This window comes from Diabrotica undecimpunctata, chromosome 8, assembly GCF_040954645.1.
Source record: "Diabrotica undecimpunctata isolate CICGRU chromosome 8, icDiaUnde3, whole genome shotgun sequence".
In the NCBI taxonomy this organism is placed as follows: Eukaryota; Metazoa; Arthropoda; class Insecta; order Coleoptera; family Chrysomelidae; genus Diabrotica; species Diabrotica undecimpunctata.
Window position 1 is genome coordinate 28,950,239 of NC_092810.1, and position 17,660 is coordinate 28,967,898.

The window sequence follows — 17,660 nt, forward strand, 5'->3', positions numbered from 1 at the left end:
TTAAAAATCTTCAACCTAAACATATTTGCCTGTACAAATTTTGTTTTTTTTCTGTTATGTAAAGGTCATTTTTGTACAAATGACATTTACATAACATAAAAAACCATCAGAAAGGGAGGAGAACGTCTATGTTCAATCTAGAACTCGCTGGGTCCTTCCTTTCGCATTGGGTATGTATATTGCCATAGAAAAATAAAAGCAAGAGGACTATATGAAACTCCATTTAAAAACAAGTAAAACCAAATAGAATGAAATATAAATAGCTACAAATTTAAATATTATGTGATAGGAAACGATACGGCAACCAATATTTGGGTTTTATTAACTGCACTGTTATTGGCCTTCCGACGAAAGATCGCTGCGGAGTTGTAAACAAGAAATTCATAAAAAGGCAGCGCATCTTCCGATCGGGATCAAGTCGGTCTATATCTTAACCCCAGCTAGACCTTGTTGACCGAGTGCCTTTTCAACTATTTCTGCGTTTATTATTACCTCCAGTGAACATATTTTCCAACCAAGAAGACTTCGCTTAAAGAAGAGTCCGAACACCTTTTTAGTTTGTGAATAAACACGAACCGTGTTGGCTACGAAATTATTCAAGCTAACAAAAGATATAGGAACCGGTGTGAACTGTTGGTCCATCATTCGTCGAGGTGAAGAAAAGTCCGGTAACGAACTTATAATCATCTCACGAAAGCCAGCTAGCAGCTCGGAGAGAACGCTCCCTGTTCGTATATACATTGATCTTCGAAATAGGGAAAGACAGGTTGTCTTATAGTTCGGGTTGTGCCGAACTAACACAGCACTCCACTAGACCACTGATGGTAGGAGTAAATAAAAGCCCTAGGTAGACTTGGAATTACTTCTCAATCGGTGGCCTAGCTGAGGTAGCACTTCGTCGCTAAAATCTTTCGACGGAAATAATCAGGATTAATTCAATCCTTACAGGACTTGAGATTGTTTCCACGAGAGGTGGCGGTACGGAGTAAAGAGCTAACGAACAGTCAACACTCCGCCGGTGTTCCTGTACACCTCGTGGAGTGTGTACTTGACCACACGTTGAAGCGTAAAGGGCCCGCATCTCTGTGAGATCTAAGGCATACACCGTGCTCAGAATATGATCTAAGGCATATACCGTGCTAAGAATATTAAACACATTTTACATGTAAGATAAAATATTATTCACGTAAGAAAATTCGACCTGCATAAAGTATTCTGCATTGCCGGTGGTCCCTTGGTGACTACAGAGCCTCCGTTGAGCTTCTCGCCGTGTGTGGAACAAGAGCAGATAAATTCCACGAGGAAGAGGATGGGGGTGAAAAACCTTCGCTCCACCTCCCGAGCGGTGGTAGAGACGCATCCAGAAGCACCGAATACCTCGGAGGATGCTCCGACCCTACGACACTATATATCTTGATTGACGTCCAGGAACGATTGGTTTATACATTTTAAGTGAAAAAACAGCCTCACAGCGTTCCTAGGCCTTTGCAAAACCCAAATTATATTTCATTAATATCCATGTTCAGTTGATATACCTATTAGGTTATGGATGACTTTTAATAGTATTTTTAACACATGGGACATCAAGCTAATTGTGAGCTAATTATTGCGTTTTTTTTTTTTGAGGAGACAACCCATCTTTGCATTATAATGCATAAAGCAAAAGAAACACGAGTGCTGTGTGTGATTTAAGCCATGGGTTATAAATTGGTATAAACCCCGATTTGGGGTGTAGTCTTTTAATATGAGTACCCTAGTTAACACGTTAGTCATAGCTGTGTCAAATTTCATTTATTATTGCTTATTGTGAGATGGAGGACGAAAATCAGAAGGATCTAATAAAAAATTCAAAACATCAGACAAAGCTGATGTTACAAACAATAGCTTCGATTTACTCTACAGAAGAAAGAATAAACGGACATTTAAATATGTTCCGAGAAGCACTGATAAACGGAACTAAGAAAATGTCTAAAGGCCTACGTGATGTCTTATATAGAGCTGGCACATTAGAGAAAGGGTACATACGACTTAAAGTGGAAGCCATAACCGTGCAATGGAATACGCAAAAGAATATACGAACACATACGAAAAAATATTAAATCTTTATTACAATCATGGACACTTCATACCTATTATATAACCCGGACAAATGGAGTCAATTATTTCGAATGCTACAAGGTTTCTTCCACAAGGAGTAGATATAAGAAGGTAGCCAATAATAGATACGGTCGTACAAAATGAAGAAGGAGACATCGTCATTATTGGCTATTTCCTAATAATTGGCAACACTAGATACAACCTACTGAGAGTCACAGCTCTTCCGTTGTCGGTGAGAGGTGGTGTTGTGTGCTCGTTGTTGGTCTCAAGGAATCTACTTGCAGTAGATTACAATAACTTACACTATTTTGAAGTGACATATGAAGATAAAGGAAGGTGTATAGAATGAAATAAAGGAGAGTTGGCATGTTCACCAATGGGAATCATTAATATGGATACCCAGCCAAACTGTATCCTTAATGAATTATATGATACACATAACAAACAGCACCTGCAATATAATAGAGTACACGATAAAGAAAGCCAGTTGGTTGAAAATGAGCACAACGAACCTCTGGCTAGTCATTCCACCATACGCTACAAATTTAGCTATAATGTGCGATGGTTCTCGATCTGAACATATAATTAATCAAACGTGTTTTATAAAGCTGTCACCAAAATGCGTTGCTCAGATCCGAAACATATCATTACTCACATCCAGTAAAGGATTTATTCCTCATTTAACCACGGGACTAGTCGCTATAACGACTAGTATAATAAATGTTGCAATAACGGCCTAGATTGAATTGTATTGTAAGCTCATAGTTCAAAATTTCTTAGTATGATAGAAGCATTAACCTTTGTGCTTAGGTATACATTATTTGTGAAATTATAAATTGGGGATTTGAGCTCATTTGACGACAGTCTATTATAGAAAGTTACCTAACCAACAACTAGAGTGTAATTATCAGTAGCTCTCAATAAAACTATAATTTTTACTCCACACTTCAACCATTTATTTACCATCGTCGATCGAGAAGAATCGGACAAAGGGGCATTAGAAAACAATGCGATCCTAATATTTACATCGAATTGTCCACTAATAAATTGTTTTTTTTTTCACATTACAATCGATTGCGTACTATTTCTTCATCGTCAATGGTGTACAATAGACAAAAGGATATAATCTGTACACATACTTTTTTCATCCATTCTTCTTAATGTAGAAATGATAAACTACAGCTAACAAAGCGCACACTAATTGTCTTCCATGAAACACAGGTTCTTATCACATTTTTTAAAAATGGTGTAGCTTATGACATTCCCAGAAATTTGTACACAAACATAACAAAACTGTTCAGAATAAATGTTGCAACCGCTACAAGTTTCATTTGATATTTTCTGAAAGCTGTCTTAGGTTTTTTAACAGTGAACAAGTTCAGTCTTCCCATGGTGTAAAAGCGTCCGGACTATAAAGACTGTCTATGTTATTAGCATCGCGGGACTATAAACAACAATTGGTAATTTTAATACAAACGATTATCTGTATTTAAATAATCGGAATCTAACGCTATCTCGGAGGATACCGCTGTGGTACGGCGAAATTAATGCAGACACTTTGTATATAACTACAGAAACAACAAATAAATTTGTTTATGCACCACAGAACGATTTTAATGGTAGGAAAGGCGAATTTATTTGTTTATTGTGAGAGAACTACTATTTCAGTGTAAATCAGATTATTGAGAACAATAACAAGTGATAACGTTTCTGATAGTTGTTTGTGTAGTACGACACATTTTTTTCGGATTACCTATTGATTTGTATGTGATAAGATGGAATTTATTGTCGCTGGGAAGAAGTCTTCAATACAGCAGAAACTGTAAAAAACCATACAAGGATTCTCAGAATACATTCCGGATTCTAAGTGATCGATATATCACTTTTTATTTAAGAGATAAACTACTAGTTTGAATCTAACATTGTAGTATAACTTATTCGAAAAATGTAAGATACAACAAGGGTACGACAATTACATATATATATATATATATATATATATATATATATATATATATATATATATATACATATATATATATATATATATATATATATATATATATATATATATATATATATATATATATATATATAAATATGTTGGAAATATCGGGTATGTGGTCTATATTAAAAAATCTTTTCTAAAGCTCAATATTTCGCCATTTATTTAATAGCTTCATCGGGAGTAACTGTAAAAAACAAACATTTCAAAAACACTGACGTACACTTAGATTTACAATACTTACAGAAATTAAAAGATTATACACATAAATAAAATTGAATATTAAAATAACATTATTGTTGATGAAACTGTACATTTAATAAAATGCATGTTAAAATTTAAAATATCTTTGAGCACGTTCGTTAACAATAAATAAGATGGAACAAGTAAAAATTATTTCAAAATGCAAAAAATGACAATGTAAGAAAACATTAGAGGAATAGTATTTCTTTAATTAATCATTAAGGCTAGTTAGTATGATTAATCATTAAGGTGAGTGTAGTTTTAAATTGTGTTTAATATATTGCAATATGTTGCTTAATTGCCCCGTGTCTGTTTTATAATTTAAAGTTTGTTTATTTTTGTTAATGTGGTACATCTCCAAAAATAACCTACTTTTGTAATTTTCACTCTGTGCCAAAATACGAGCATTGTTGTAGTCTAAGAGATGACCGGTGTTTTTGTAGTGCTCGACAACTGCGCAAGAATTTTTTCCTAAGCGGCAATCACTTTTATGCTGTGTGATACGTTGTTTTAGCCACTGCGATGTATGGCCAATGTAGCTTTTTTCACATCCTATAATACAGGATGTAGACACGAACTATTCCTTCTAAAAATCAAGGACTGTCAATTTAAACTAGGTATTTTAAAGACAATGAATTTAAACCCACCTATCCTATAGCTACAAAATCAAGAACAAACCAAGGATAAATAAGTATAAACCAAAGTTAAGTAATTTAAATGCAATAACTCAATGTAAGTGTAAACATTAATGAATGTATTTAACATTCCTAATAAACTCTAACTTATCGTTGGATATCCGATATCAATTTGTAAAAACATTAATTTATTCCTTATTGCTACACGAATTGGAAACATGGACTCTCGGAATTACAAGTATGAGGCGTATAGAAGCCTTTGAAATGTGTGTTTTTGGAAGAATGCTGAAGATTTCGTGTACAGAGCACGTGGCCAATAACGAGGTGCTGAGAAGAATGAGGACTGAAAGTGAACTCCTAAATATTGTAAACAACAGAAAAACGAGTTATATAGGACATATTTACAGAGAAGAAAAATATAACTTTCTACGACTCATAATGGAAGGGAAAATAGAAAGAAGAGGTCCAAGAACAAAAAAATGCTCCTGGCCGAAGAATGTAAGAGACTGGATAGGCATGGACACACATTCGACACTAAGAACAGCTCAAGATAGAGAGCAATTTGCTGTAGTTATAGCCACCCTTCCGCAATGATGAAGAAACCTTAAGAATAAGTGTAAACAGCATTTTACTTAAATTAATTTATTCAACAAAAAATGAAATTCAACTGAAAGCGACGGAAAAGGATTTTTGGAGAAGAGCTGCAGGAAGATCTAGAAGAGAAAGGATTACCAGCGAATGCATTAGAGAAATTATGGGAATCAAACAAACAATCACAGATGACCTAACAACAAAACAACTGATCTGGTTCGGACACATACAAAGAATGGGTGAACAACGAATACCAAAGGAAATATTAAAATGGCAACCAGAAGGAAAGAGAAAATGAGGTAGACCGAGCAAAACTTGGCAAGGTAGACAATCAATAAAGAACTGAGAGAGAGTTCCATAGAAGAAGACCTATGGAACAACCGGACTAAGTGTCGATTGGAAGTCGGAAAACGGCGGAGAACGTTATAAACCGACAAGTAGTAGTAGTATTCAACAAAAAACATAATATAATTAAGGAATCGTTATTTCTATAGTTAGGCATATTAGGCTATAAGTGAGTAAAATATTTTTTTACTCGGTATTTGAAATTTTTCTCACGAATTTTCAGCAACAGCCGGCAACGAGTGTTCAGTGAATTCAGTGAATTCAGTAAAAGTACAGTGAATAAAAATACTAAAAGAATAAGATAAGTAAATATTATATAATTTTATAAAAATGTATTCTTTTCGCCTATCCGATTTAGCAAATCGCTCTATGATTGCATCAACATCTAGAGAAATTTCAGGATGCACATTGATGCGTGCTAAACCAGTTATCTCTAGTCTAGCAACTCTATTGTTGCTGCACTGACTGGCAGTGTAATTAATATTTGCAGAAATATTCTGATATTTGGATACATATGAATATCGCAGTTTTCTAATACTTCTAAAAACAATCTGGAAGTTTTCCATTATTTTGCACGACTCTTTTACACTTTTGAATCCACAGTGAAAACTCTTGTTCTACTGTGGAATATGCAGTAAGTAGTTGGTTCAATAATATTCTGGTGTTAACAATTTTTTTTAATGCAACTTTATCTTCTGGTGTGTTATCAGTTTTAGGTAAAACGACTTGAAGATTAAATAGATTCATAACTTTCGGTGAAAGTCGTTCTTCTAAATTAGTTAAGATATAGTCTAAAAGGGGTAAATAAATGAATCTTTGGAAATATTCTTCGCAAGAGTTAGCAGATTGGTTTTGACGACAGGTTTGACGAGAAATTATACGAGCCTCTGGCACTCAAATGACGAATTGACAAAATTTGAAAATCGCGTAACTCTGAATTCGTGGAAGTCGGTGCGTTCATAACGGAGACCATCGCACCGTCTCCTCGCCTAGAGCGTAGCACTGACGGCGAACGCTCGCATTTAAAGTAATGCATTTATTTTACCGAAAATCGATTAAATGATACCATCCCATGGCCCGAGCGGGGGACGGCGCCTCGTTATGAACGCACGCTTAGTCTAGGTATTACTGTATTTAGAATTGTTGATTTTTTTAAAGAGCAATTTAAAAAGGCTTCCGTATAATTCTACACTTACCCCTAGAATAAATGAGTTTGAATCATTTCAACTCTTGACTTCCTGCTTACAAGGTTTATGGGTTTTAGTTATTTTTTTTTTAGAATTATTTGATTGATATTTAATTTTGTTTTGGGGGTGGTCATGACCCCTGTGACCCCCCTCCCTTGGATCCGCTACTGCCTTGTATACAACTATACCTAGAAGATTAAATTCGAAATATCTTGCAACGAACAGTATATAGATAGCGCTAGTAGTACTGAATATAACAAAGAAAGCTAAACGGCGGTTTTATGAAAATTATTAGACCATTTTATCCAGGGTGACCATTTTACCCGACTTTCCTCTACTATAGGCAGTGAACCAGGAATACAGGCATAAAATACAGCGTAAAATGTACTGAAGAAGAAATAGAAATAGAAAAGGAAGTCAGACGAGAACATCGAAATGGCATCGAAAAGAGTAATTCAAAAGGTTAATTTTTGATATACCAATAGTTTTTTTTTGCGTTTCCAGTTTCCAAAGTAATAAAACAATAGGTATAGTGTTTATTTTCGAAAGTTTACGTATCGGACATCATTAATGAAGAGTTTAAATTACAACACATCTGGTTTATTCATTTTCTATCGTCGTAACCGTAATTGAATTCCAAACGTTTATATGCCACTTACTTTCAAACGAAATATTAGGTTAGCGGCTCTTCTAAATATCTTTTCTCTTTGTTTTATGGGAGTTATATTTCAGCAAAAAGACGACATACCACGCTTTTTCATCCTTTTTAAATAACCCATGTTACTTTTATTTCTATAACAAACTTTATTATCTATTAGAATTTTAGTTTTCAGCGTTTTTGTAGAATGCCATATCCATTTTAAGAGGTCGTAAAATCCACATCCGGTATAATAATCATGATATTTGAGAGTCTCCATAAACGTGGAGATTTAACGGTAGATTATTTACGTATTTGTTTGCTAGAGTGAGTAATCAAATTGTCGGAGGCATCTATTGAAATTAATTTTTTTTAAAGCGATTTGTATTGGTGCGTTCGGGAACGTTACAACCGAAAAATAGACAGTGGAAGTGTGACGTCACAACTGTCAATTACTTTCCAAACAAAAGTTGAAATGCCCAATCTCAAGACTTTTTAATTTCTATAAAGTTAACATTTTGCTTCCTCTGCTGCTTTTTCTTTTAAGTATAGTGTTTTTTACGATAATACCATCATAATTCAGTGTTCTATTTCTATGAAATATAGTTTAAAAGTTTAAATTAAAGATATTCTAACCTTACTTTATTGATACATGCATTTTATTGTTATTTTTATAAAACGACATGCTTTATTATTTACACAACCTTGTAAAATTGTTGTAGTAACTATTAGAATACTTAGATATTGCAAAAAGCGGAAAGATTCTGTAAAAAAATGAAAAAATAAGGAAAAATACAAATTATCCACACTAAACAAGGTTTGTTTGGAAAGTGAAACTGACAGATGTCAATAAAATCTACGTCATCACTTCCACGGTCCATTATAAATTTTAAAAAATCTTCTCTCGCTCCCTATGCCTTGTAATAACTCGAGATGTTGCTGACGTACAGCTAATAACAGGGTATATGGTCTATAATTTTGTGGAATAATGCCGTCCTTTCCTGGTTTCGGAATCATTAACACATCGGCTATTTTCTATCGTTAGAAGGGGTGTATGAGTTGTGATATAGAGGTAGCACCTTTTATCGGAACGACCACATCGAGCGTCATATACGGGAGATAGTTTTTGATAACTGGTCTTCATAATACACTTAAGTCTCATGGCTCCACATGCCACACCCTTGGCAACTGCATTGGTCTGCAGGCTAGATTAAGTGAGAGTCGCCAGATATGGTAAAAAATTTACCGAGTAATTGCCGGTATAAGCAATCCCTCCACTTACTGGAAAACGGCTCCGGGCGGATGAGCTGATAAGTGGAAGGGCACCTTTTTGTCCTAAGATTGGTAAATCGGCCTTGAAGGCGGAGGAACCTATTAACAATGGTCAACAGCATAAAGATGCAGAAGGTAACGGGGAACCACTACATTAAATACTCAAAGAGTACCCCTAGTATAATCAGCAACAGGATAACTCGTCAAAGAAAAAATAATGCTGATTATGGGATTCGGATACCAAGATCCGGCAGAGAAGGACAATCACCAGACGGCAAGGCCTTCTCGGTCGCCAACAGACGAAATCTTTGCCAATCTACTGCAAAGAAAATGCTCACGATCTGCACATGAAATGGTAAAACATTATACGAGGCCGGTAAAACTCATAATGCAATCAAGGAGATGTATAGACTATCAATAGACATCATGGGAATAAGCGAAATGAGATGGACGAACTCTGAGAAATGTGAAATTAACAATCATCACATATATTATTTAGGTAACCCCAACGGAAGACACAAAAATGGAGTAGGTATAATCTTAAATCAAGAAACTGCCAGACATCTTAAAAACTCTGTACCCATATCGGAAAGAATGCTCCTCCTTCAACTTGATACCTACCCAATAACAACTAACATTATCCAGGTATATGCTCCTACAGCTCACAAACCAGACGACAGAAGTGAAGCATTGTATAATGAATTATTTAACATATTGAAACACTTTCCCAAAAATAATCTAACCTTAAATATGGGTGATTTATATGCTAAGATTGGTAGGAAACAATATAACAATGGTAGGAGAATTCATAGGAGAGTTTGGGCTTGTAGAAACAAATGAGCGAGGGGACCGATTGGGTGAATTTGTATCCGAAGAAGAGTTGGTAATTACGAACACTTACTTCAAACTCTCATACAGAAGATTATAAACGTGGAAATCAACTCAAGATACTTCAGGCCACATAGTCAGAAATCAAATAGATTACATTATGATTAATAAAAGATTCCGTAATAGCATAACATCAGTCAAGACATACTCAGAAGCCGATATCAAGTCAGACCATAACCCACTGATATGCAAAATGATGGTCAGGCTAAAGAAGATTCGACTGGAAAAGAAATTATACAAAAGAATGGACAAAGAGATCAAAAAAGCAATCAGAATGGCTAAGGACACACAGCTGAGGGAACAATGTGCGGAAATACAGCTATTACAACAGAAACACGATTCATTCAATATGCACAAGAAAGTTGAAGAAGCTGCAGGCTTATACAAGTCTAGAAGAGTTGGATGTTTGGCAGACATCCAAGGTAATCCACTACTAAGTGTGGAAGAGAGACTAGACACTTGAAAGAAATATGTGGAAGCACCATTTGAAGATAAAAGGCAGATTGCCATTGAAGACATGAAATGCCAAACAGGACATATAAGCCGTATAAGCCAGTTTGGTGTAGAACTTTATTCTAAATGTGAAGGTGACAGGCTGTCACCTTCATCAGCACCTAAATGGAAAACTTATTTAGTACAAATGGTGGAAGTTAACATTTAAAAACCTACATTGAAAATGTTCAGTTGGTCCTAGTGGTGAAGAACACTGTCATAAATATGTTAAAAATATTAAAAAATACATTTAAAATTTTCAATAAAAACATTACAACACAAAAGGGTATTTTTACAAATACAACACAAAAACATCTAAAACCCAACAAAAACCGTATCTTCATGTTTAAAGTAGAAAAGAAGAATTTTTCTTCTTTTTTTGATAACAATGTTTCTGATTTCTGTCGATATCTAGATGTCATATATAACAAGGTTATATTTACATCTGCTCCTCACGCAATAACATGGAAATTGGAAAAAATCTTTTCTTTTTGGTTCTTTAAAAGATTTTAAAAGATTCTTTAAAAAGATAACTGGAAATATTCCCCAAAGCTGGTTAAAGTCGACCTTCGTAACTATACCAAAAAAATTAAATGCAAAAACATGCGAAGACTACAGAATAATTAGCCTAATGAGCCACTTACTTATAACGTTTTTAAAAATGATACATAACAGAATGTATAAAAAATGTGAAGAACAAGTGTCATGGGCACAATTTGGATTCCGCGATACCTTAGGCACCCAAGAAGCTCAATTCGCTATATAACTACTTATCCAGAGGTGCAAAGATATCAACTGTGATGTATATATTTGTTTTATCAACTCCAAAAAAGCATTTGATAGAGTAAAACATGACAAGCTTATATCCATCTTGAAAGAAGCGGGCTTGCATGATAGAGACTTGCGAATTATATATAATGTATATTACAACCAAACTGTCAACATTAAAGTGGACGACCAGTTGACAGAGACAATGTCCATAAATATAGGAGTGAGACAAGGATGCATTCTGTCTCCAGTGCTATTTAACATGTACTCGGATCGTATCTTCGAGCTAGCACTGGGACAACTACAGGAAGGCGTCTTAGTTAACGGAGTGCGTCTAAACAACATTAGATATGCTGACGACGCAGTAGTTTTTGCAGATAGCCTTGATAGTTTACGATTAATAATGTCGCGCATATCAGGTATAAATCAAGAATATGGGCTGAATGTCAATACGAACAAAACAAAGTACGTGGTAGTAGGTAAGCGCGAAATATTAAATACACATCTTTTGGTAAACCAACAGCCAATTGACAGGATTAATAGCTACACATATCTTGGTACTAAGATAAACAGTCAATGAGACCACTCTACTGAAATAATTCAACGCATAGGGAAAGCCAGATCAGCATTCGTAAAGATGAAGTCTCTTTTCAGAAGTCACGATTTACCATTTAGGTATGCGAGATCACTAACACAATTAAAGAGCGCAAATTAGAATATCTAGGCCATGTTATGAGAAATGAACACAGATATGGCTTATTGCAACTTATTCTTCAGGGCAAGGTATTTGGAAAGAGGGGCCCAGGGAGAAGAAAAATATCTTGGCTTCAAAATCTAAGGAAGTGGTTTAATACATCTATAACCGGACTATTCCGAATTGCTGCAAGTAAAGTTAGGATTGCTATGCTAATCGCCAACATCCGGAGCGGATATGCACCGTAAAAAGAAGAAGAAGAAGAAGGGTTCGGTATCCTATTGCTTTTGTTGGGATGTATTTCAGGATAAAGTTTGTTATTTCGTCCGGTCCTGGTGCCTTACTTGTTGATTGTTTACAAAGTTTCCTTGATTTCTTGCGGTGTTGTGTGTGATATTTCTGATTATTCTTGGTTATTAGTCAGTTCTTCTTCAGTTTATCCCACTTCGTCTATGACATTTTCCAATTCACACACTGAATTCGGGTAAAAATAGGACACAGTTGCAAGGTTCGATTAGACAGCGGAAAGCAGAAAACTTAGGTCAGCTTGGTGTATCATTAATTAAGTTTTCAAAATACGTATCTTTACGAATTTACAACAACTATTGTCATATTTACCGGAAATTCGTTTATAATGTTAACCTTGGACACCGGAACTCTCTATCTTTTGTAGCCGTTGGCCAACATTGTTGATAGAACCTGTATATAGTAAAATTATAATTGTACTATATTTTGTACACTTTATAGACTGACTATTAAAATCGTTTAACGAATTCTGTTCTTAGCGAACGATACGTTGAATGTAAGCAAAAAGTCGAACCAATCATTTACCTAGCATAAATCTGGGTTGGTTCTAACAGTTTTTTCAAACAAACTGTTTAATATTATAATCTGTAAATGGATTGCGTGAGAAAGATTGTTTACATTCCTCTTAATATATCAAAGAGCCGACATAAATCTGAAAAAGTATCTTATAGGCATAAATAGAATATTTGAATCGCGTGTAACACAATTACCCATTTTGTTGCTATTAGACAAACAGACTTAAGTAAACGTTATTATGGTGATTAAGGATAATGCACGGCAACGCATAAACCTGTATACTTTATAGCCATAAATATAATTTACTGACCTGAAAATCATAACTCACTGTCGTCAAAAACCCTTTTGCACATATTAAATCCTCTAAACGAATGCCTTTCGGTGCTAACGTCTGTTTCTATAGGGCGATTTCAAGATGCTCGTCATATCTTACTCAATTATCTCAAAACAAAAACCTATATATATATATATATATATATATATATATATATATATATATATATATATATATATATATATATATATACACGGCTAGGGACTATGATGTTGGGCAGTATAGGAATGTTTGACATATATAGAATGTTCGTAAATACGGTTACGAATTCGTCGGTTTGTCTGTCCTATGTATGTACGTACGTACGAACCAACCAACTTCCAGGTTAAAACTACAACTGTTCAACCCCAGAAGTCTACGAAAAGCCAGTGTTGAAGTGTAGAAATCAATTTATATGACAAAAGACGATAAAAAGAAAGCCAAAAAAAGAAAAGAAAGCCAAAAGAAGAAAAGAAACCAGTTCCTTTAAAAAGAAATGCACCCAAGTATCATGATTTATCTGTAAGCAAATTTAATCTTTTTTCTATTTATAATTTAATTGTTTCACAAACTTCATCTCTTAGAATTAGTAATTCTCTTTCAACTATTAGTGAATCGATTATCGAACCTGGTGCTGCTTCTATTTCGTAAAATAACTCAGCTTCTCAATTTAGTTTCAAGTTCTTTAAGTTATACTTTAAATAGCTTAGATGTACATACCATTTATAATTATTACTCCCGCTAGTCAATTAAATACTATGGCCGTGGCACCCGCTCCCGCTCTCGTTTTCGATGTCAATAAAGACCTTTCCATCGTACCTGGGTCCTGATTCTAATTGAGATTTCGACTCAAAACATGTCGAAATTAATATGGCGACGTCGAAATGCGACTTTGCGAACCTTGTGGATTTCAGCTGAACTAACCAAACGACGTCACTAGTTTTCGACTTATCGAAATTAATTCCAACCACAAGAAAGTGGTTGAAATTTCATTTCGAGTCGAAATTAATCTGACATGACTGACTGGACTGGGAGAAGTGAACTTAGGTTCAGTTTAAGTAGGCGGTGTTTTGATCCTTGCAAGGAAAACTGAGGCAAAAAGTATCAATATGGCTGTGTTTTACGGACATTTGCTAGTTTTGGAGGAATTAGAGAGGTTAGATATCCGACGTTCATAACGGAGGATAAGAAGAATGTTACGGGATACTCAAAATTCTTTTTCACTAAGTGATGCTCAATTTAGGCAGCAATTCCGGCTTAATAAACAAGCTGCAAATTATTTAATAAGGGTATTAGAACCATATTTGGAAGAAGGTGTTTATGCCTCTAGGATACCCAAAATGTTTAGGGTTAGTATTACTAAGCTGCAGTAAATTTAAAAATATATTAGAATATAACCACTAAGTCAAATCTTAGTGGTTATAACTTAAGGATCTCCCACATCGCCTTTTTTTTTCTTGTCATCTTTTCTTTCAATTCAAAATATAATTGAGAATGGCCAATATTTATGATTTAACAACTCAAACAAGAAAAAAAAGACGTTCACGTAACGTAAACAAAACAAACATTCAACAAGCGTAGTGCAGCCAATAAACAACAGGGCCAACCCAAATTTTCAGCAGTGTCAAAATGATAAAGTAAATATCCCCAGTTTTAACTACAATCGAAATGAATGAGAATCGCTAGCGATTGCGACTGTTATGGCGTAGTCGCTTTTAAATTTCGACATCGAAATGAAATAGAATCAGGGCCCTGATTACGATGGTAACCCTAATGAACTTCACAACTTCATTGAAGTTACTAAAATGCTTCTTAATCATTTCTGGGATCATAATAATCCCGACAGCTTTCAAAGTCACATGATAACTCGAGGTGTAATGAATAAAGTTAAAGCTCGAGAAGTCATTTCCGTATATGGATGTAAGGATTGGCCTACTAAGGACCACACTAATTCAAAATTTTCATTACGAACAACGTAATGAAAATTCACTTACAAGAGACATGGTAAACTTGAAGCAAGGACCCAATGAAACTCCTCAAAAATTTCACGAGAAAGTTAGGTCACTTTTGAACACAATTTCGAATCATATCGAACTACATACAGACAATGCAGATGTAAAGAGGAGCAAAAAGAAATTCTTTTAACAACAGGCCCTAACTACATTCTTAGCAGGATTACGAGAACCAATGGGATCAACCATAAGATCAATGAGGCCTACCAATCTTGCTTTTGCTCTTCAATTCATCCAGGAAGAAAACAATATTAGATATTTGCAGAAAACAAGAAATTTTTCATTGCCAAATAAGAATTCTACCCACATACAATCCCCGAGACAGCCGCAGTTCATAACATTACCACAATGGTAACAATTCATGCCCAGGTTACATCAACCATTTTTCGAAAGTAATACAGCACCGTCCTGACCAACATTTAGCCCAAGATGGCTAATACAACCCGCTCGATTCCGTGATTACCAAGGCAACAATTCTTGGCAAACACACAACCTCCAAGATCTAACCTCTGGACAAGCAGACCACCGCAACAGTACAAACCAATACCGATGTCTGTAAGTACATGCCAAACGGGACATAACAGAGGTTTAAGCTTCAGAAACTTTAGCCCACAGCCACAGCAACCACACACCCCAAAGTTCACCGTAGAACATCTGTTCAATATTGAACAACAAGATGAAAACTGTACCGATGCCTACTATGGAGTACAGACATATTACTATCCAAATCAGGACGCATATTCAGATGACTACAACATAGAAGATTACCAAAATGTAAAATACGAAGAAGAAGAAGATGTAAATTTTTCAAAACTCCAGAAGGAAAACGAAGAAACGTAATCGAACTCAACTCCAATTCAGACAAAAACCAACTTCCATATATCGAAATTAAAAAACCTCCCCTTAAACTTCTTCTGGATTAAGGGGCAACCAAATCATTTCTTAACCTCGAAATTGCATCCAAATTTTATAAAAATGTTATCAAACATAAACCGTTTGTAGTCAGTCAACTATCTTTTATTATGAACCCAACAAAACACAGTTTTATACAATTCAATTGAAACCCAGAACAATCACACAAGTACGACTTCCAGTAAAACAAACAAAAGGCACCATACTTATACCAAAACAAGAAATACAAGGGACCATTCTAAGAGAAACTCTCAGTGAAGCCTGCAATCATCTAGCCTGGACCGAAATGATCAACAACACTGACGAAGCTATTCAAGTAGCTCTCACCGATCCTGTTAGAAGCAATCCAATAGATTTTCATTAATATCACCTGTACACTTCGGACATCATTTCTATGGAAACAGAAACAACAATAGATAACGATTCTGTCATTAGAACAGATCATCTAAATCCAGAAGGAGAGATGCACATTAGACGTTTATGCAGAAAATTTGCAGATACTTTAACATTTACAAATTAAATTAAACACCACATACGAACAACGGATGAAGTCCCAGTTTTCACAAAATCATATCGATATCCAGACGTACATCGAGAAGAGGTTCAAAAACAGATAACATCAATGCTAGACCACGGCTTCATCAGACCAAGTCAGTCACCCTGGTCATCTCCAATTTGGGTCGTACCAAAAAAACCAGACGCCTCTGGAAAAATTAAATAGAGAATCGTAGTCGATTACAGAAAGATAAATGAAAAGACTATAGACGATAGGTATCCAATCCCAAATATCAAGGACATCCTTGATAACTCGGACGCTGTCAATACTTTTCCACCCTTGATCTAGCCAGTGGATTTCACCAAATAGAAATGGCAGAGGAAGATATACAGAAAACAGCATTTAACGTGGCAAATGGCCATTATGAATACCTTAGAATGCCTTTTGGTTTGAAGAATGCATCCTCTACATTCCAGAGAATAATGGACAATGTGCTTAAAGGCCTCATAGGAGAAATCCGCTTAGTATACATGGATGACATCATCGTATACTCAACCTCACTTCAGAAACACATGGTCAATCTTAAGAAAATCTTTGAAAGACTACGAGTAACTAGGTTCAAGATACAGATAGATAAATACGAATTAAAAAAAAAAATAAGTTGAATTTTTGGGTCACGTCGTAACTCCCGAAGGAATAAAACCAAATTCAAGCAAAATTAAAGCCATCATAGACTATCTCATACCAAAGACTACCAAGGAGATTAGAGGATCTAGTAAAGGATTTAAGTAACGCTTGACAATTTTGCGTGTCATCCTTGCGCAGGGGCCATGCTAATCTTCTCTGTATTGTTCCAATTTTAATATATGTACCGCCGAAGCGAGTACAAAGGAATATTTTTAAATTCACTTTTATTGTCACTTTGCTTAAATGTAAATTTTAATAAAATAAAGTTATCAGAATAACAAAATCACCCTGTATAGCGTATAAAAATTGTGTACTACAAAGAGTAATCATGTAAATCGCCGTATATAACACCTAATAAAGGGTGTTGCACAATAAATAGGTATTTTTCGAGCAGGAAAACAATTTGTGCCACGAATGTAGGTGTTGGTACACGGGAAAAAGACCGCCATTTTGCCATTTATACTTATTTATTAGGTGCTTTACGAACTAGCCAACAATATCTTCAACATTATTCTTTGGAAGAATTCGTTCTTATTCGCCATGGAGATAGATAAGATGACGTTT

General features: G+C 35.1%; 1 non-coding gene across 1 annotated transcript; it reads right to left on the minus strand.

The window, feature by feature from the left end:
• Nucleotides 1–17,189: 17,189 nt before the first annotated feature.
• Nucleotides 17,190–17,296, minus strand: LOC140449266 (U6 spliceosomal RNA). Its single transcript, XR_011951773.1, has one exon. It is a non-coding gene; the product is annotated as a U6 spliceosomal RNA (small nuclear RNA).
• Nucleotides 17,297–17,660: the final 364 nt, after the last annotated feature.